At 37.7% G+C, this 22,239-nt stretch overlaps 1 protein-coding gene across 1 annotated transcript in view; it reads left to right on the forward strand.

The window, feature by feature from the left end:
• Nucleotides 1-22,239, forward strand: part of MACROD2 (mono-ADP ribosylhydrolase 2) — a gene marked incomplete at its 3' end in the record, with an annotated part of 1,984,281 nt that overhangs the window by 45,559 nt on the left and 1,916,483 nt on the right.

Below are 22,239 nucleotides of genomic sequence, written 5' to 3' on the forward strand. Positions count from 1 at the left end.
TGATACTGAAGAGGAGGAGATGGAGGCTAGAGATATGCAAAAAGTAGAATAAAAAGCTCTTGGTTATAAATTGGCTATGGAGGGGAGTTGCTGAGGGCAGGTAATTTGGTATGTTCATAGGTTTGGAAATTGACTAACTGGCAGGTGATGTCTACTGAGTTAGGGAGGAGAAGCAGTTTGATCTTGTGCCTTTGTGTTTGTGTGTGTGTGTGGGTAGGGTGGGGTTGGGGGGGGAGGGAGCAAGAAGAAAAAATTGTCTGCCAGGCAGTTCTAAATGACTAAATTGTCATGTGTGGCAAGTACATATAGGCACTGGGGACTCATTAGGTCAGCTCATTTCACATTTATTGAGAGCCTGATGTTTGCCGAGTTCCCTGCTAATACTGCTTAGTATACTAGAAGGGGTGAAATGGGATCTCTTCCCTAAAGGATCTTGCTACTGAGTGGGAAGATAGAACCAAATGAATAATTGCAATCTAGTGTAACCCAGTCAATAACGAAATAAACCAAGGTGGGAATTCCTGGAGAACACTGGGGAAACTTTTAAAGTAGGTGACAATTCAGCAAGGTGTAGATGGGTGAATAGAAATCCATAAGCAGGTGGATAGGGGAGTGAGAGGAGAGATGGACATCCCAGTCAGTCGGAATAGGAAGTTAGCTTTTGGAGTCCAGGTTGCAGGTCATTTGCTATAGCAGTAGCTCAAAGTAGAAGGCTGGATGGTGGAAGAGGAGGCTGCAAAGGTAAGCAGGGGTCCGATCATAAGTTTTCTTTGCCATATGTGGCCCCCTTAACCTATAGATAATGAGGGTAGGTAGGGGCACCTGAATTGTTAGTTTTGCACTTCGCATTTTAGAGGGAACATTCTAATGGTATCAGTGTGAAGGCTGAATTGGAGAGAGGTAAAATGTGGGACTTGAATCCCAGGTAGACAGTCTAAGTAGTGGTCTAAGTCCGAATAAGCCGCCCCAAACTCAAAATCCCTTAAGGGGTCAGACAGAGGAAATGAATGTGGGAAGTAGCAGTGGTGTAAGACTTAGGAGGGCCAGGTTCTGCTATGAAAGGAAATGTGGTGTGTGTTCCCTCTTCCCCCACCGGGGAATCCACATTCAAAACTCTAAATACCATTGTGCTACCAAGTAAAACACCCTTAACATAGTAATTTCCGGTCAAAACCAAGGTGGTTGCAGTGATGACAGAAATAAATTATTTGGGAAGTAGAATTTCTGTGTTGAGAGACAACTAAGTGACCAACTAAGGCCTACGGGTTGTGGGAGGAATCACACACTTTTGGTGAAGAGTGAGGAATTTGCTTTGGACATGTTGGGTTTGAGGTGCTTGTGGAATATCCAAGTAGAGATAGCTAGTGTACAGTTGTCAGAACTAGGCTGAGGAATGAGATTTGGGAAGTCCTCTATATAGTGGAGTGAAGATTCTCTAAGGAAAAAACTTAGGATGAGAGAAGACAAAGAGGGCTGAGGATGGAACCCCAAGGAGTTGTGAACTTTAAACAATGACCAGTGAGAGGAATAACAGAGTACTGTTCATGGAAAAGGAGTCTGGTGGTTTGGCTGTGCTGGAGACAAGGAATCAGTGTTTCAGTAAAGAAAATCGTTCAGTTGTGTCACTTGCCACAGAGAGGTGCAGAAACAAAGAATGCAAAGTGTCCTTCAGATTTGGTATAGAGCACCCACTGACAAATTTGTCCAAAGCAACTTCAGTGGGGCCAGAACCCAGAAAACTCTGGATTATGGAGTGACTGGGAGGGAGGTGAGAAAGCACAGTGATTTCTTTTGGAAGAATTCTTTCCCTTTTGCCATTTTTAAAAGGCACTTTCTCAAAGCTTAAGTTCCTGACTGAATGATCTAATTATAGGCTGTCTATCTGAAAATAGTTATATACGGGATAAATTAATTTTATTAATATAAATATGCTGGCATAAATCATAAGAATATAAAGATAGGTGTGGTTATTTTTAAACTGAAAAGCTGCTTTAACAAAGATAATTTAGAAAATGAGCTTTTATATTTATAGGCTTATTCATCTGTCTTCATTAATGTTAAAGTTAACTTTTGTGAAACTCCAAGGAAATATTTTCTACATGTTTCTGATTAAAGAAGAAAAATGTGTGCATTTATTTTCTTGAATTAAACATGCTTTGAAAATTATAAAAATTGTTCAACCTCTTCCTTTTTAGTACTTAAAAATGGGCTTAAACATTGAAGTGCTTTATAGTTTTACCTCAGATTTTTTTTTCCTATTGACTTAAAAGTTATTTATAGTCTTTGCAATGCCACCCTCTAGCGATCCCTTAGCAAAATACATTAATTAACTTGAAAAGTCTGTTCCGTCTCTAACACCCCTGGTCCTTTGTCTCAGCATGCATTGTTTGGTGTCTTTTATTGCTCCTCAGTTGGGGTGTGTGTGTGTGTGTGTGTGTGTGTGTGTGTGTGTGTGTGTGTGTGTGTGTGTGTGTGTGTGTGTGTGTGTGTGTGGTGTGTGTGTGTGTGTGTGTGGTGTGTGGTGTGTGTGTGTGTGTGTTTGTTTCATAGCCAGTTATACTTCTTATTCTCCTTTAATGGCATTAGGGAAAGATCAGGAGCTTTGGAGCCAAAATTTTAGTTATGAAATCTTACACCTTCATTTATCACACTGTGCCTAGGGAAGGTTACCTGTCCAGAGTTCTTTTGAGGAGTGAAGGAGAATGTCTTTTTGTGATACTCAATACAGCAAAGAGTAGGCATTCAACATCTGGCAACTCTCTGTTCCACCTTCTTCTCCCCAACCTCATTGACTAGGCTAGGGGATCAAAATTCTTTTTTACCCCCTCTGATTTCTCTTGATATAAAGCATCTTATTATATTACTACTGCCTATTTACTTGTCCAAGTTCTGTAACTTCTAGAGGCCAGGGACCATGTTTGGCTTGTGCATGTTTGTATCGTTAGTATTTAGCACAGAGTCCAGTAGATACAGGATCCTCATTAAATAAATATTTGTTGAATAACTAAGTGAACAAATGATTGAATAAATGGCTACCACTTCCTAATAGGAATCTTGGTGTGTGTTATAGCAGTTTCTCTGGTATTATGCAGATTGCATAATATAATTACATAATATAATTAGATTTTACCCATAGCCTTTCATGGGGGGTATTTATTTGCTTTTTTTTTTTTCAATTTCTTCCATAGGTATTAGTCTTTTCAGGTTTTTGACAATATAATTTGTATTTTCCATAAAAATTGTCAATTTCACCCAATAAGAAAGTATTAGCAAACAGTTGTACATAGAATTTCAGTATAACATTTGATTTCTTCCATATCTGATAAAAGTCCTTTTATCACTCCCAATTTTATGTCTTGTGTTTTCTTTTCATTAAAAAAAATATTAGTTGGAGGTATGTGTATTTTATTGGTATTTTTGAAGCACTGGGATTATTTTGAATTCTTCTGTTTTTCTACTCTCTAATTGAAAAAAATATACATAATTTTACCTGTATTGCCTCTTCTAGGCTTTTCTAATAATTTAATGCGCCCACTTATTTTTATTCCTTTTTTGTTAAAGCTTTTATTACTCTAAATTTGCTTCTGATACCCATATCTAAGTCCCATATTGTTTGGTATATACTATTTTTGTTATTTCTGAGTTTTCAGTAAATACGCTGTGATTTTCTTCTTGACCTAAGAGTTGTTTAAGGAGGATATTTTTAAATTATGAAGTGTGTGTGTATGTATATGTTCACAGTTAACTTCTAGTTTTATTATAATGTGACCAGAGAATAAGGCCCATACAATTGCTATTCTTTGAGATCTTTTTTTCTTGTGGTACATACAAGATCAGTATTTAAAATATTCTCCAGAAACTGAGAAAGAAGGTGAGCCTCTGTAGGGTATACAGTTCTCTATTTTATTTGTTGGCTTTATTTCAGATACCCTCTACATTTTAACTGCTTCAAATGTCATATACTTATGAGGATTAAAGTTTTAAATTACTGTTGTGTGTTTGTCATTTTTCTCACTGTTTTTTAACATGCTTCAGTACTATGTTATGTGACGCTTAAAAGTTTGTAATTGATATCTTCATAGTGGATTTTCCTTTTCATCGATTAAAAATAATCTTTTTAATAAATGTTGCTGGTCATTTGGATATTCACATGGAAAGAAAATGAAACCCGATCTCTGCTTCCCACCATGCACATTTGATTTAAGATCTAAATGTGAAAAGTAAAATAATGAAGCCTCTGTAGGACAATATAAGAGAATATCTTCTCTATCTTAAAGTAGGAAAATATTTCTTAAACAGGACACAAAGCTTAGTAACATAAAGGAAAAGATTGATAATGCTGGACCATTGACAAGTTAAGAAATTCTGTCGTCAAAAGATTCCAATAAAACAAAAAGTAAACCAAAGAATGAGAGAAGGTACTTGCAGCACATATACCAAAGGGCTTTTATCCATATTATGTAAGAATTTCTATAAATCAGTAATGAAAAAGACAGACAACCCAATAGAAAAATGGAAATGAGAATTGAACAGGCACTTTGGGAAGGAGGATATTCAGGTGGCTAATGAATATATGAAAAATTGTACAACTTATTCACCAGGGAAATGCTGATTAAAACCATAGTGAGATACTGTCACAACAGTCACTAGAATGGCTAGAATTTAAAAGATGACAATATCAAATGTCAGGAGAATGTGGATGGCAATGAAACTCCTTCACTCCTGCTGAGAAAACCACTTTTGAAGGTTCTGGCAGCATCTACCAAAGCTCTGTGTACACAGATATAAATAGGAACACAGATAACCTATATATCCCAGAAATTTCATAGGAATTCATGCAGATATCCACTAAAATCAAGTACAGTCATGTTCAAAGCAGCATTATTTGTGTTAGTCAAAACCTGGAAACAAAAATGTCCATCAGCAGTAAAATGGGTGAGTAAATTGTGGTGTATTCAATCCAACATTACGCAGCAATGAGTAGAGTGATGAAAATGCACAAATTACAGCTCCAAGCAAGGATAAATTACACAAATACTTGTTCGTTGGAAGTTATCAGGCATAAAAGAATACATATTATATATGATTCCATGTATATATAATTAAAAAGCAGTCAAGAGTAGCCTAAGAATAAGACCTCAGGATAGTGGTTAGTTTGAGGAGGAGGAAGAGATAATGATTAGGAAGCGGTATTAAGGAGATGTCTAGGTGTTAGTAATGTCCTATTTCTTGACATGGGTGGTGGTTACATGGGTTTACTGACTTTAGAATAATTCAGTGAGTTGTATAATTTATTATTTATGAGTTTTTTGCATGTATGTTTTACTTTGATAAAGAAATATACAAAAGTATACAAATTACAGGAAACCAAAAAATGTTGATTTGGTGTAAGGATACTATTAATATTAAAATAAGTAGAAATTCAGTACAACTTAACCACAATTTTGTCACATGTTGAATACATCCATAAATAATTTCTCTGCCAGTTATTTGCCTGTATGGTCTCACCCAGCTTCTCTGTGTCCTGCTCTGTATTTGTATTGCAGGGTACATTCAAAACAAAACAAAACTTTTCTTTTTTTCCTTGAATTCTATTCTGGCTTTGGTTTTGTTTTCATTTGGCAGCTATATCTTTGCCCTATAAAAAAATTATTTTCCCTTTTTGAATTTTTTTTTTTACCCTTTTGAATTTTTACCTATTTTGAGAGTCATTGACTTTTACAAAGGAATTTTTATTCATTTTCATCCATAATCATAAATGTTTTCTTTAAGTTTATTTTTTATGCTTTATTGATATTGTTATGCACTCTTTGTGTGTGTGGGTGTGTGTAGGCAATTAAACTTTATTTTTAATTGAAACTTATCTTTAAATTTCTCTGAATGTTTGCACCTATATTTTACTAATTGTATCAAAAATACATTTTTTACAACTTCCCCAGTTTAAGTTCACTTTCCCTGTCCTTTTTCTCACTTTTGTCTTTTATTGATGTAGTTTTTGATTCAGATTAAATTCTTTTCAGGTTATTTTTTGTATTTTTTTAATCTCGAGTTAATCATGAGACTTAACACTCTGTTTTATAACTACATGTATAATCATTAATTTATTCACCCCCAAATTTATTTTGGTGCTGCTAAAGTACTACACACTGTTCTAGGCAAATAACAATATAAATGAAAAAGATAGATGGGGCCTCTGATCTCATCCAGCTTTATATTCTTTGGGCCAGATGGTCAATAAATAGGTAAATAGGATACTTTTATATTTTGAAGGGTAGTATGAAGGGAGTAAATGGTGAAGTGATGGAGAATGACTGCAGTTGGGATTGAGGCTACATGTTGCATAGGTTGGTCAGAGAAGGCCTTTTTGAAGCAGCGACATTAAAGCTGAGACTTGAAGGACAAGAAGAGACATAGAGCTGGGTGACGAGCAGTCAGGCTGAGAGTAGCCAGTGCCCCGATGAAGTAAGGAGTTTTATCTTTCAAAGAACTTTTATTCAGTAACTTCTGTCAGTCATGGTACTAGGTATTTAAGACATAGTCATGAATGAACGAAGTTTCTGCTTTCAAAGCATTTGCATTTTACCTAAACAGATCAAAACCAATTTCAGACTGTGATAAGTGCTATGAAGATGATAAAGTACGTAAGATGCTGAATGAGGAGAGGAGACCACTTTAGGTAGTATAGTGAGGGAAGTTTTTCTGAGGAGGTGATATTAATAGAAATGTTCAGCCATATGAAAACCTAGGGGAAGAGCATGTACGGCAGGATTTCAGTTGGGTTAGAGCAAAGTTACTGGGAAGGAGAAGACAACTAGGGTTGAACAGTGGGAAGAACCTTAGACATTTTTCCAAGTACAGTGGGAAACTATAGGTTCAATTTCTTTAATGAAAAGACTCCCAGCTACAAGGCCTCAAACAATACAGAAGTATCTCATGCAGCAACTCAGTCCGAGTTGGTAGCTTACTCTATTCCACACGGTTGTTTAAGGACCCTGGTTCGCTCTTATCTTGGTCTTTAGTTATCTGACATGGTGTTTCCCCTGTGTATGTGGTTCAAGCCACCTTACCATCTACAGGCCCATGTCTCTAACTTTGCAAAGAGGGAATGAAGGACTAGCAACTTCCTTTTTTAAGTGTAGTCATCATTTAGTCACATGGGCACTCTTAGCATGGGAGGTTTAGAAGTATAGTCTCTCCTGAGCAAGTGCATGTATAGAGAAAAGAAAAGGTGCTCAGGTCTGAGATTTGGGAAACTTTAACATTTAGAGGTGGCAGCAGGAGCCAGCAAAAGACTCTGAGAAGGAGTGACTCGTGAGATAAGGAGAAACTAGGACAACAAAAAGCCATGGGGGGCTTCCCTGGTGGCACAGTGGTTAAGAATCGGCCTGCCAATGCAGGGGACACGGGTTTGAGCCCTGGTCCGGGAAGATCCCACATACTACAGAGCAGCTAAGCCCATGCGCGACAACTACTGAGCCTGCACTCTAGAGCCTCCGAGCCACAACTGCTGAGCCTGTGTGCCCCAACTACTGCAGCCCGAGCACCTAGAGCTTGTGCTCCACAACAGGAGAAGCCACTGCAATGAGAAGTCACCACACAGCAGAGAAGAGTAGCCCCCACTTGCCGCAACTAGAGAAAGCCCGCGTGCAGCAACAAAGACCCAACACAGCCATAAATAAATAAATAAATAACATATTTTTAAAAAGCCATGGGAGCTAAGGAAAGGATGTGTTTTAAGAAGAGTAGTTACGTCTGTTAAATGCTTCTAAAAAAATGAGCAAGATGGGATCAGAAAGATGGGCATTGGATTTGACAATATGTAGGTCACTGGGAAGATTGACAAGAGTCTTTTCAGTGGATCAATAGGGTCAAAAGCCAGACTTTAGAAGACTGAAGTGTGACTTAGGGGAAGTATAAATAGGTCCAGCCACTCAAGAAAGCTATTTGGCGCTAAATCTGTGAATACTGCATGGCTCTCTGCTTCCACTTCCAGGTACATCATGACAGTCTTGCACTTGTGTACATGGAAGACATGCTCAAGAATGTTCTTTAGTGGTATTGTTCACAAAAGCCCCAAACTGGAAACAACCCAAATATCCATCAACAGAAGAAAGGATAAATAAACTCTGGCATATATATAAAATGGGATGCTGTTACAGAGCAAAAATTGGTGGGCTATAACCATATGCATCAGTATGATGAAACCTCAAAACATGATATTGACCAAAACAAGCAATTCACACAATATATACTGTTTGATTCCATTTACATAAATTTCAAAAATAGTCAAAATTAAATGTGTCATATATGGTGGATACGTGAATATTGTTAAAACTCCGAAAGAAAGAACCAACAAAAATTTAGGAGAGAGACAAATAGGGAGCTTCAAATATGTTGGTAGTGTTTTATTTCTTAAGCTGGTTGGTGGGTGCTTGGAAGTTCATTTTAAAAAGTTCTATTCTTTAAAGGTTTATATTAATGTATTATCTCCTGTATGCTTTACTTTAGATTTTTATTTAAAAAAACCTCTGAACAATGGAAGAGTGAATGTGCAATAAAGATGTGGAGAAAGTGAGTGTGGACAACATTTTGAGAAAGTTTGCTGTGATGCAGATCTGAAAAAGAATGAGAATAATGATTACAGACCTTGATAGGAAAATTAAGTGAGGTAAAGGCTAGGAGATAGTTATCAGAGATTGAGATGTTGGAGATTATATTTTGGAAGTACATATAATAGGAATGGATGAGTGAAGTGACGTAGAGGAGAAGATTGTTAGAGGTGGGAAGGCCAAGGAACCAAAGGCCAAGTGCATGTTGACGTTACTGGGAATGATGACAGGAGTAGAATGGACAGAGGACATTGAGCTAGGAGGACAGTCTGCGGTGATGAGAGGATGGAGGATGACTCCAGTGAAGAAGAGAAGAGAGTATGTAGTCCTCAGGGGGTGTTGGAGGAGGAAGGAACAAATATGGTTTGGGTGTTGGAGTGGGGAGCATTTACCATGCCTCTTACCCTTGAGGAACATGTAGTTAGAGTTTAAAAAACAAAGGAACCTCCACTTGAAATGAACTGATATTCTTAGAGGACAGCTAAGTTTCAGCGAAGCCCAGAAAGTTGAGGAAACTTCCAGCTACTAGGCTGAGGATATAATTGAGATTCCTGATCTCAGAGAAGGATTCCAGAAGGCACTGGGGGAACTGTAATCACCCATGTGCTCAGAGGGAGAATCTGACTATTTTTCTTTAAATGAATGGTTTCAGTGCCTACTACCAGTCCATTTATACCGTGGTGCTTTTCCTCTTGGGTTATTGTGTCTTATTTACAGACAGGTTTTACCATTTCTTTTAGTAGTGTTTTAGGATGTGTGTAGGAGTTGTATAACTGGTGAGCCTTTGTATATCTTGGCCAGCTGATGAATTCGTTGGATACAGTCTCTGTCTCTGAAAATTCAGTAGCCCTTGTTTCACTGATTCTAATATTTGAATTGGTTGACAGATTTTTAAATAGTCAAGATTTGCATTCTTACTTATATGCCTGGTATCTTAATAGTGTAGCAGTGAAAGTATTACCACTTGCAAGTTCTTATAAATAAATAAAATATGACTAAATTGAAAGAGGGGAAATTATATATTTTACATGTACCAGTCACCATAGAAGTATGAACATTGTGCATTCTCACACCGAGAAAGGTCACTACATTTTTTTTATGTTTTTCTCCTTTGAAATGTACTTTGTGATATTTTTGCACATAAGTACACTGTTGATTGCATATTTTAGAAAATTTCACTGAAAGAAGTTGGATGTAAATTCTGCTGGAAAATTCTTTTCAATTTGTTATTAGTTACCTGAGTCAGTTTTTTAAAGTTCTTTTTAAAAATTGCATGTACATGGAAGCAACCTAAGTGTCCATCGACAGATGAATGGATAAAGAAGATGTGGCACATATATACAATGGAATATTACTCAGCCATAAGAAGAAATGAAATTGAGTTATTTGTAGTGAGGTAGATGGGCCTAGAGTCTGTCATAGAGTGAAGTAAGTCAGAAAGAGAAAAATAAATACGGTATGCTAACACATATGTATGGAGTCTAAAAGAAAAGGATGGTTCTGATGAACCTAGGGGCAGGACAGGAATAAAGATGCAGACGTAGAGAATGGACTTGAGGACATGGGGAGTGGGAAGGGTAAGCAGGGATGAAGTGAGAGAGTGGCATTGACATATATACACTACCAAATGTAAAATAGATAGCTAGTGGGAAGCAGCTGCATAGCACAGGGAGATCAGCTCGGTGCTTTGTGACCACCTAGAGGGGTGGGATAGGGAGGGTGGGAGGGAGACGCAAGAGGGAGGGGATATGGGGATATATGTATACATATAGCTGATTCACTTTGTTATACAGCAGAAACTAACACAATATTGTAAAGCAATTATACTCCAATAAAGATGTTTAAAAAATAATAAAAATTGCATGTATGTACTGAAAAGATTTAGAAGTAATCTGTAATATATTTGTCAAGATAACCTAAGAAATAATAAAAATATTTAAGTGTGATTTGTTGTATATATATATATTTTAATCAGGGACTGGCACTTCTAGTACAGCTTGGTGATTGTGCAAATCTGAATGATATTACATATCAGTACTGAAAGTCTGGGAAATGGGAAATGGCCTAAATACTCTCAAAGAGGAATTGATTAGATAAATTATGGCATATCTATTTGCTGACTGGATAAACTAGGGAAAGGCTGGGCTGTTGTCATAAAGAGACCTACCAATGATTCCATGGTTTCAAGAAGATTTTACTTTATTTCATACATTATAGAATATTTCAGGTCAGCTGGGAGATCTACTCCATGTGGTCAGTCATTCAGGGACACAGATTCTTCTCTGTCATCTCATGGGGCAGTAGTGGTCTAAGCGAGGTTGTAGGCACATCCATATTCTGGTTTTATTGAAACTGTTCTTGCTAAGTGATGACATAATTGTTATATCCAATGGGACATTTTTTAGTTCTCCTATTCTCTGTGACATTTGAAGCTGCTGATAACTTATTCAGTAAACTTTATCCTCCGCATGCTTCTGCTGGTTTTTCTCCTGTTTCTCTAAGTTTGTGTCTTTTTCATGTACTTTCCCTTTGCCTTATCTATAAACGATGGTGTTCTCTAGTGTTGTGTCTTTGGCTCATTTTCATTTACCTGTGCACCCATGATGATCTCACCCAGAGCCCCTACCACATGATGATGTCTCCCAAATCTGCATTTCTAGCCTGAAAATCTATCTTTTAAGCACCAAGACCTGTACATACAAAAGCTGTACTAAAACATTCTGTAGGAAGTTCAAAATTGAGTTATCCAAGACTGACAATGATCTTCCTTTGTAAACCAGGATCCCACTGCATTGCCAGCTAGATCAAAAACCAGGAAGTCAACCTCAGCAACTGCCTGTCCTCCCTCCTCCACTGAGACATTAACAGTTTGTTAAGATGCCTCTTGAGTATTTTTGCTGGCATTTGCCTTTTCCTGTCTCCATTACTGCAGTCTTAGCTCAGGCCAAGACTATTTTAAGAGCTTCCTTGGGGAATCTATGTTTCTGTTCAGGCTCCCTTCCAATCCTATTTATTGATTAACTAGGTCAGTGATTTTCTTTTACTGGTATTTGGTGGGCAGCAACTGTGTGTCTATTTTAAATTGTATAACATCTGGCACAGTGCCAAGTGCAGTTCAGCTATTAATAGCTAAATTATACTAATGATAATACATTAAAAGAAGAGAGCTTGTGAGTAAAGACAAACCAAGATTCATAATTATATTAAGGAATTATTACTTAATATTCAAAGAATCCTGGGAGAAAATTAAATATTATTTTGACACAAGTAAGAAAAAAGTACTTGAGCTAAAGAAAATGGTTTTGGGATTTTAATGTTTAACTTAATGCAGTCTAAGTCAAATAACTCAATAAATTTGTTGCAGATGTTAGCATATGCAGGGAAAGCAACAACAAATAGTTCTCAAACTCAGTTGGTATGTTTGTTCCAACTCTGTTCTTTAAATTTGGGACCAGCCAAGGCTGAACATCTGTCACCTATGGTAGTTCTTGCCAGTTAACCTGGATTCCTCCTGGGCGTCTGGCTTACCTGTCGTGTTCTCTTAATGACATTGGGACTGTTAGCTTTTATTCTCCAGTGATCCTGCACATTCTGTCTTGCAATTTCCTTGGCTCTTGCATACCTCTGGGGTCCTTGACTATGTATTCACCTAATTCATTGGTTGAGTCATCTCTCCCTAACCTGCCAGGAGAAGGGTATTTGAAGATAGTATTTTTGCAAAGTAAGTATTGTGCTGGATGGCATATATGGCAGAAAGAAGGGACTCTGACCAAACTTTCAGATTCAGACTAGTAATTTTCTTCTCCTGCTAGCTAACACTTATTGTGTTTTTACTGTGTATGGGGCACTGTTTCATATGCTTCACTATGTCTTTTTTTCCTAAACATTTTTTTTTTTTTTCGGTTTTTTTTTTTTTTTTTTTTTTGCGGTACTCGGGCCTCTCACTGTTGTGGCCTCTCCCATTGCGGAGCACAGGCTCCGGATGCGCAGGCTCAGCGGCCATGGCTCAGGGGCCTAGCTGCTCCACGGCATGTGGGATCTTCCCAGACCGGGGCACGAACCCGTGTCCCCTGCATCGGCAGGTGGACTCTGAACCACTGTGCCACCAGGGAAGCCCCTTAACATCTTTATTGGAGTATAATTGCTTTACAGTGGTGTGCTAGGCTCTGCTTTATAACAAAGTGAATCAGCTATACATATACGTATATCCCCATATTTCCTCCCTCTTGCGTATCCCTCCCACCCTCCCTGCCCCACTGCTCTAGGTGGTCACAAAGCACCGAGCTGATCTCCCTGCACTATGCAGCTGCTTCCCACTAGCTATCTATTTTACATTTGGTAGTGTATATATGTCAATGCCACTCTCTCACTTCGTCCCCGCTTACCTTTCCCACTCCCTGTGTCCGCAAGCCCATCCTCTACGTCTGTGTCTTTATTCCTGTCCTGCCCCTAGGTTCATCAGAACCATTTTTTTTTTTTTAGATTCCATATATATGTGTTAGCATACGATACTTGTTTTTCTCTTTCTGACTTACTTCCTCTGTAGGCCAGACTCTAGGTCCATCTACCTCACTACAAATAACTCAATTTTGTTTCTTCTTATGGCTAAGTAATGTTCCATTGTATATATGTGCCACATCTTCTTTATCCATTCATCTGTCGATGGACACTTAGGTTGCTTCCATGTCCTGGCTATTGTAAATAGAGCTGCAATGAACATTGTTGTACATGACTCTTTTCGAATTATGGTTTTCTCAGAGAATATGCCCAATAGTGGGATTGTTGGGTCGTATGGTAGTTCTATTTTTAGTTCTTTAAGGAACCTCCATACTGTTCTCCATAGAGGCTCTATCAATTTACATTCCCACCAACAGTGCAAGGGGGTTACCTTTTCTCTACACCCTCTCCAGCATTTATTGTTTGTAGATTTTTTGTTGATGGCCATTCTGACTGGTGTGAGGTGATACCTCATTGTAGTTTTGATTTGCATTTCTCTAATGCTTAGTGATGTTGAGCATTCTTTCATGTGTTTGTTGGCAATATATATATTTTCTTTGGAAAAATGGCTGTTTAGGTCTTCTGCTCATTTTTGGATTGGGTTGTTTGTATTTTTGATATTGAGCTGCATGAGCTTCTTGTAAATTTTGGAGATTAATCCTTTGTCCGTTGCTTCATTTGCAAACATTTTCTCCCATTTTGATGGTTGTCTTTTCATCTTGTTTATGTTTTCCTTTCCTGTGCAAAAGCTTTTAAGTTTCATTAGGTCCCATTTATTTATTTTTATTTCCATTTCTCTAGGAGGTGGGTCAAAAAGGATCTTGCTGTGATTTATGTCATAGAGTGTTCTGCCTGTGTTTTCCTCTAAGAGGTTTATAGTGTCTGGCCTTACATTTAGGTCTTTAATCCATTTTGAGTTTATTTTTGTGTATGGTGTTAGGGAATGTTCTAATTTCATTCTTTTACATGTAGCTGTCCAGTTTTCCCGGCACCACTTTTTGAAGAGGCTGTCTTTTCTCCACTTTATGTTCTTGCCTCCTTTATCAAAGATAAGGTGACCATATGTGTGCAAATTTACCTCTGGGCTTTCTATCCTGTTCCATTGATCTATGTTTCTGTTTTTGTGCCAGTACCATACTGTCTTTTTTTTTTTTTTTGCGGTACGTGGGCCTCTCACTGTTGTGGCCTCTCCCGTTGCAGAGCACAGGCTCCGGACGTGCAGGCTCAGCAGCATGGCTCACGGGCCTAGCCACTCCATGGCATGTGGGATCTTCCCGGACCGGGACGCGAACCCGTGTCCCCTGCATCAGCAGGCGGATTCTCAACCACGGCGGCACCAGGGAAGCCCCATACTGTTTTGATTACTGTAGCTTTGTAGTATAGTCTGAAGTCTGGGAGCCTGATTCCTCCAGCTCCGTTTTTCTTTCTCAAGATTGCTTTGGCTATCCGGGGTCTTCTGTGTTTCCATGCAAATTGTGAAATTTTTTGTTCTAGTTCTGTGAAAAATGCCATTGGTATTTTGATAAGGATTGCATTGCCTCTGTAGATTGCTTTGGGTACTAGAGTCATTTTCACAATGTTTATTCTTCCAATCCAAGAACATGGTATATCTCTCCAACTGTTTGTATCATCTTTAATTTCTTTCTTCAGTGTCTTATAATTTTCTGCATACAGGTCTTTTGTCTCTTAGGTAGGTTTATTCCTAGGTATTTTATTCTTTTTGTTGAAATGGTAAATGGGAGTGTTTCCTTAATTTCTCTTTCAGATTTTTCATCATTAGTGTATAGGAATGCAAGAGATTCCTGTGCATTAATTTTGTATCCTGCTACTTCAAATCAAATTCATTTGATTAGCTCGAGTAGTTTTCTGGTAGCATCTTTGGGATTCTCTAAGTATAGTATCATGTCATCTGCAAACAGTGACAGCTTTACTTCTTCTTTTCCAACTTGGATTACCTTTATTTCTTCTTCTCTGATTGCTGTGGCTAAAACTTCCAAAACTATGTTGATTAATAGTGGTTAGAGTGGACAACCTTGTTTTCCCCCTGATCTTAGAGGAAATGCTTTCAGTCTTTCACCACTGAGAACGATGTTTGCTGTGGGTTTGTCATATATGGTCTTTATTATGTTGAGGTAAGTTCCCTCTCTACCTACTTTCTGGAGGGTTTTTATCATAAATGGGTGTTGAATTTTGTCGAAAGCTTTCTTCTGCATCTATTGAGTTGATCGTATGGTTTTTCTCCTTCAATTTGTTGATATGGTTTATCACATTGATTGATTTGCGTATATTGAAGAATGCTTGCATTCCTTGGATAAACTCCACTTGATCTTGGTGTATGATACTTTTAATGTGCTGTTGGATTCTGTTTGCTAGTATTTTGTTGAGGATTTTTGCATCTATGTTCATCAGTGATATTGGCCTGTAGTTTTCTTTCTTTGTGACATCTTTGTGTGGTTTTGGTGTCTGGGTGATGGTGGCCTCAGAAAGAGTTTGGGAGTGTTCCTCTTTGGAAGAGTTTGAGAAAGACAGGTGTTAGCTCTTCTCTAAATGTTTGATAGAATTTGCCTGTGAAGCCCTCTGGTCCTGGGCTTTTGTTTGTTGGAAGATTTTTAATCACAGTCTCAATTTCAGTGCTTGTGATTGGTCTGTTTATATTTTCTATTTCTTCCTGATTCAGTCTTGGGAGCTTGTGCTTTTCTAAGAATTTGTCCATTTCTTCCAGGTTGTCCATTTTATTGGCATAGAGTTGCTTGTAGTAATCTCTCATGATCCTTTGTATTTCTGCAGTGTCAGTTGTTACTTCTCCCTTTTCATTTCTAATTCTATTGATATGAGTCTTCTCCCTTTTTTCTTGATGAGTCTGGCTAATGGTTTATCAATTTTGTTTATCTTCTCAAAGAACCAGATTTTAGTTTTATTGATCTTTGCTATCGTTTCCTTTATTTCTTTTTCATTTATTTCTGATCTGATCTTCATGATTTCTTTCTTTCTTCTGACTTTGGGGTTTTTTTGTTCTTCTTTCTCTAATTGCTTTAGGTGTAAGTTTAGGTTGTTTATTTAGATTTTTTTGTTTCTTGAGGTAGAATTGTATTGCTATAAACTTCCCTCTTAGAACTGCTTCTGCTGCATCCGATAGGTTTTGGGTCATCGTGTTTTCATTGTCCTTTGTTTCTAGGTATTTTTAAATTTCCTCTTTGATTTCTTCAGTGATCTCTTAGTTATTTAGTAGTGTATCATTTAGCCCCCATGTGTTTTTATGTTTTACAGTTTTTTCCTTGTACTTGATATCTAGTCTTATAGTGTTGTGGTCGGAAAAGATCTTTGGTACGATTTCAATTGTGTTAAATTTACCAAGGCTTGATTTGTGACCCAAGATTTGTGACCTGTCCTGGAGAATGTTCCATGAGCACTTGAGAAGAAAGTGTATTATTCTGTTGTTTTTGGATGGAATGTCCTATAAATATCAATTAAGTCTATCTTTTTTAATGTGTCAGCTAAAGCTTTTGTTTCCTTATTTACTTTCACTTTGGATGACCTGTCCATTGGTGAAAGTGGGGTGTTAAATTCCCCTAATATTATTGTGTTACTGTTGATTTCCCCTTTCATGGCTGTTAGCATTTGCCTTACGTATTGAGATGCTTCTATGTTGGGTGCATAAATATTTACAATTGTTATATCTTCTTCTTGGACTGTTTCCTTGATCATTATGTAGTGTCCTTCTTTGTCTCTTGTAATAGTCTGAATTTTAAAGTCTATTTTGTCTGATATGAGAATTGCTACTCTAGCTTTCTTTTGATTTCCATTTGCATGGAATATCTTTTTCCATCCCCTCACTTTCAGTCTGTATGTGTCCCTAGGTCTGAAGTGGGTCTCTTGTAGACAGCATATATATGAGTTTTGTTTTCTGTATCCATTCAGCCAGTCTATGTTTTTTGGTTGGAGCACTGAATGCATTTACATTTAAGGTAGTTATCAATATGTATGTTCCTATTACCATTTTCTTAATTGTTTTGGGTTTGTTATTGTAGGTCTTTTCCTTCTCTTGTGTTTTCTGCCTAGAGGAGTTCCTTTAGCATTTGTTATAAAGCTGGTTTGGTGGTGCTGAATTCTCTTAGCTTTTGCTTGTCTGCAAAGGTTTTAAGTTTTCCGTTGAATCTGAGTGAGATCCTTGCTGCGTAGAGTAATCTTGGTTGTAGGTTTTTCCCTTTCATCACTTTACGTATGTCCTGCCATTCCCTTCTGGCTTGCAGAGTTTCTGCTGAAAGATCAGCTGTTAACCTTATGGGGATTCCCTTGTATGTTATTTGTTGCTTTTCCCTTGCTGCTTTTAATATTTTTTCTTTGTATTTAATTTATGATAGTTTGATTAATATGTGTCTTGGCATGTTTCTCCTTGGATTTATCCTGTATGGGACTCTCTGTGCTTCCTGGACTTGATTGACTATTTCCTTTCCCATGTTGGGGAAGTTTTAAACTACAGTCTCTTCAAATATTTTCTCAGTCCCTTTCTTTTGTCTTCTTCTTCTGGGACCCCTATAATTCGAATGTTGGTGCATTTAATGTTGTCCCAGAGGTCTCTGAGACTGTCCTCAATTCTTTTCATTCTTTTTTCTTTATTTTGCTCTGCGGTAGTTATTTCCACTATTTTATCTTCCAGGTCACTTATCCGCTCTACTGCATCAGTTATTCTGCTATTGATTCCTTCTAGAAAATTCTTAATTTCATATATTGTGTTGTTCATCATTGTTTGTTTGCTCTTTAGTTCTTCTAGGTCCTTGCTAAACGTTTCTTGTATTTTCTCCATTCTATTTCCAAGATTTTGGATCATCTTAGTATCATTATTCTGAATTCTTTTTCAAGTAGACTGCCTATTTGTTTTGTCTGGTGGGTTTTTACCTTGCTCCTTCATCTGCTGTGTGTTTCTGTGTCTTCTCATTTTGCTTAACTTACTGTGTTTGTTTGGGGTCTCCTTTTTGCAGGCTGCAGGTTCGTAGTTTCCGTTGTTTTGGTGTCTGCCCCCAGTGGGTAAGGTTGGTTCAGTGGGTTGTGGAAGGCTTCCTGGTGGAGGGGACTAGTGCCTGTGTTCTGGTGGATGAGGCTGGATCTTGTTTTTCTGGTGGGCAGGACTGCATCCGGTGGTGTGTTTTGAGGTGTCTGTGAACTTATTATGATTTTAGGCAGCCTCTCTGCTAATGGGTGGGCATGTGTTCCTGTCTTGCTAATTGTTTGGCATGTGTGTCCAGCACTGTAGCTTGCTTTTCATTGTATGGAGCTGGGTCTTAATGTTGAGATGGAGATCTCTGGGAAAGCTTTCGCCATTTGATATTACATGGAGCCAGGAGGTCTCTGGTGGACCAATGTCCTGAACTTGGCTCTCCCCCATCAGAGGCACAGGCCTGACACCTGGCCGGAGCATGAAAACCCCGTCAGCCACATAGCTTTTGGGAAGTCTGAGGTTTTCTGCCAGCATTCAGTAGGTGTGCCATAGGAGTTGTTCCATATCTAGATGTATTTGTGATGTATTTGTCGGTAGGAAGGTGATCTCCACGTCTTACTCCTCTGCCATCTTGAAGGTCCCCACTATGTCTTAATTCATTTAATTCTCACAACAACCTTATAAGATAGGGACTATCCTCATTTTACAGGTGAGTCATCTGAGGCCCAGACAAGTTAAATTTGGTCAGTGCCACACAGCTAGTAAATAGAACTGGGGTTCAACTCTAGAAATAATGCTTCTAGAATCTAGGGTTTTTTTTGTTGTTTTTTTTTTAACCACCATAGTTTACTGACTCTTAGAAGAGGGGATATTACAGATACATATATAGCTATAACACAAATAGAAAGAGATATTCTTTTAAATAACATTAAACTACAAGATGGCATGCAAACTGTATGAGTCATCATAATGGAGGGACAGAAATACTGGACTGCTATCAACTAATTCTGTGACTTGGGCAAGTAATGTAACCTCTTAGGACTTTGGTTTCTTCATCTATAGAGTTCCAAGGTCTCTTTCAGAAATTCTGTGGCATTCCAGTTTTTTTCTCTTTATTAATTTATTCCTTGTAATTCCCTCCTTCCCCTGTTCTGTTTAGATTTGGGTATCTACTACAAGTTAAATTATAGCCTCTGAAAATGTTAACTTTTCATTTAAATTGTGCCAGAGTGTTCGTTTTACCTTTGTATGTGATACTGTAGAGAAGTCCATTATTAATGGGCTTTACTGTGTGGATTTTGACCCCTAGAGAGCACACCAGGTCCTCTTAAATATAAACACAGTCAGTAATCGATTGGTCAATGAATTCTGTATTGTGCTTTCACCAGATACTTGCCTCTGTGCCAGATCTTGTAAAATCCTGAGATGTTAGAATTAATTGGGCGTTGTTTCTGCATGCTAGAAATCTTATAGAAATGTTCACTGTGTAATATTTTGAAACCTATTCTTTAAAATTTGTTCATTTTTGTGAAATGACAAAATACCAAAATGACATTTTAAAACATTTTTGTGTCAGAGTGTAGAGAGGAATACAAACAATGATATCAGAAATTTCAAAAATTTACCCAGGAACCACAAACATGTATTATGACCCATAAGTATGTGTACGTGCATGTAATTGAAACAAAATTTTTATAGAACAATACTTTTTATTAGTATATGTGATGCACTGTAATATTTTAATTCTATTCTATATTAGTTTGTGAAAAAGTTGGTTGCAATCTACCAAACTGAGTTCATAATGCATAAAGGATCTTAACCTACACACAGAAAAATATTACACTTAAATAGTAAAAAAGGAGGCATAATTAAATATGCTACTGGTTTTCTCATTTTTTAGTTCTTTTCTATTATTTCTGTATTTGAACCAGCATTTAGTTATCTATTTTTATAAATTAGGATTTCATAAATTTACTAAAAGGGCAGAAATTTGATTCTCTCTTTCTTTGGAGTATAACCTTATGAAATTAAATAATTGATTTTTATGCAAGGTTACTTGAAGTATTAGGTTGCATTATTCTTATATAAGCTTTAAACTAGGAGCCGTACTATGTAGTCATACCATAATTTTTAACTAAATTGATTTTTAGCAGAATATGTCATTAGGATAAAGCACACCTTTTTATCACCTAAGCTCCCACCTCAGTTCTTCAAGGACAGTCACATTTAACTTAAAAAAAAAAAAGTCCTATATGAATGAAGTATGTCCTTATTTAAAGAACTTATGGGTCTAATTTTTTTTAACCTTGTGAGATTGATCTTTACTATGAGGGAATATTGCACAGTGGTTAAACACAGGGATTCTAGAACCACATTTCCAGGGTTCAAATCTTGTCTCTGTCAGTTGCAAAATGTTGGGCAAGTTAGTTGCTCAATTTCCTCGTGCCTCAGTTTCCTTAAGTTACCTCAATAGAGTTGTTATGATTCGAAGTGTTAATATAGAGAAACAGGCCATCTAGAATAAATGGGTAAACATTTGAATGTATCATTTTAGGAAAGAGGATGGAATTAGGATGTATGCAAATGGATCTTTCGTTCTTATTTAAAGACATGATGCTGGACACACTGCACCCTCTCCTGCACACGCATTCCTCCCTCTTCCAGCATATCCATTCATTCTCTAATCTTACAGTTCTTTCAGCTGTTGGAGATGTTATACTAGAAGACCCTCTCTCCTAGGCTAACTCATAATTGTTATGCCGGGAGTTTGCAACTTCATTTTTGTGCTGAGTCTTCTTCAAAGCCCCCTCTTGCCCCTCCCCTCTTTCTTCTCTCCCTTCCTCCTCCTCCTCCTTTCCTTATCAGTTAGCTTTGCTGTGCAACAAACACACATGTGGCTTAAAATAACATTGTTTTTATTATTGCTCATTAGTCTCTGGTTAATCAGGAGGTTTTATAGTCAGCTGGTGGATTGGCTGGGGCTGGATGGTTCTGGACAGTCTCACTCACATGTCTGGCTGGCAGTTGTCAAACTGTTTGATCTAGGGAGCCTCAGCTGGGATGGCTGTCCATGCTCCCAGTGGCCTCTTCTTCGCCAATAGGCTGACCTGGGCTTTGTGTCATGGTGGTCTTGGCATAGCAAGAGAGGGCAAATACAAACGTGCAAGCAATTGTTAAGTCACTGCTTGGGTCACATTTGTTGATGCCCCACTGGTCAAAGCAAATCACTTGGAAAAACTGAGTCATTGAGGAAGAGTATTATACAAGGGCATAGACACAGGGAAGTATGATTCTTTGGAAGTCTTTTTGACTCAGTTGATGAAACACATTCTGAGTTACTGAATTTTTACTGCATCTTAGATCCCAATATAAGTTTTGATTGCAGTTTAATTGTTTGACAGGCAAACATTTATTTTAATTTGATGGGAATTTGTCTCATGTTTTTTTTTTTTTTTTTGTTAGTTTCAGCTTCACAACAAAATGAATCAGTTATATATATACATATGTTCCCATATCTCTTCCCACTTGCGTCTCCCTCCCTCCCACCCTCCCTATCCCACCCCTCCAGGCGGTCACAAAGCACCGAGCTGATCTCCCTGTGCTATGCGGCTGCTTCCCACTAGCTATCTACCTTACGTTTGGTAGTGTATATATGTCCATGCCTCTTTATCGCTTTGTCACCGTTTACCCTTCCCCCTCCCCATAGCCTCAAGTCCATTCTCTAGTAAGTCTGTGTCTTTATTCCTGTTTGACCCCTAGGTTTTTCATGACATTTTTTTCCTTAAATTCCATATATATGTGTTAGCATACGGTATTTGTCTCTCTCTTTCTGACTTACTTCACTCTGTATGACAGACTCTAGGTCTATCCACCTCATTACAAATAGCTCAATTTCGTTTCTTTTTATGGCTGAGTAATATTCCATTGTATATATGTGCCACATCTTCTTTATCCATTCATCCGATGATGGACACTTAGGTTGTTTCCATCTCTGGGCTATTGTAAATAGAGCTGCAATGAACATTTTGGTACATGACTCTTTGAATTATGGTTTTCTCAGGGTATATGCCCAGTAGTGGGATTGCTGGGTCATATGGTAGTTCTATTTGTAGCTTTTTAAGGAACCTCCATACTGTTCTCCACAGTGGCTGTATCAATTTACATTCCCACCAACAGTGTAAGAGGGTTCCCTTTTCT

Source organism: Stenella coeruleoalba (genome assembly GCF_951394435.1).
Source record: "Stenella coeruleoalba genome assembly, chromosome: 15".
In the NCBI taxonomy this organism is placed as follows: Eukaryota; Metazoa; Chordata; class Mammalia; order Artiodactyla; family Delphinidae; genus Stenella; species Stenella coeruleoalba.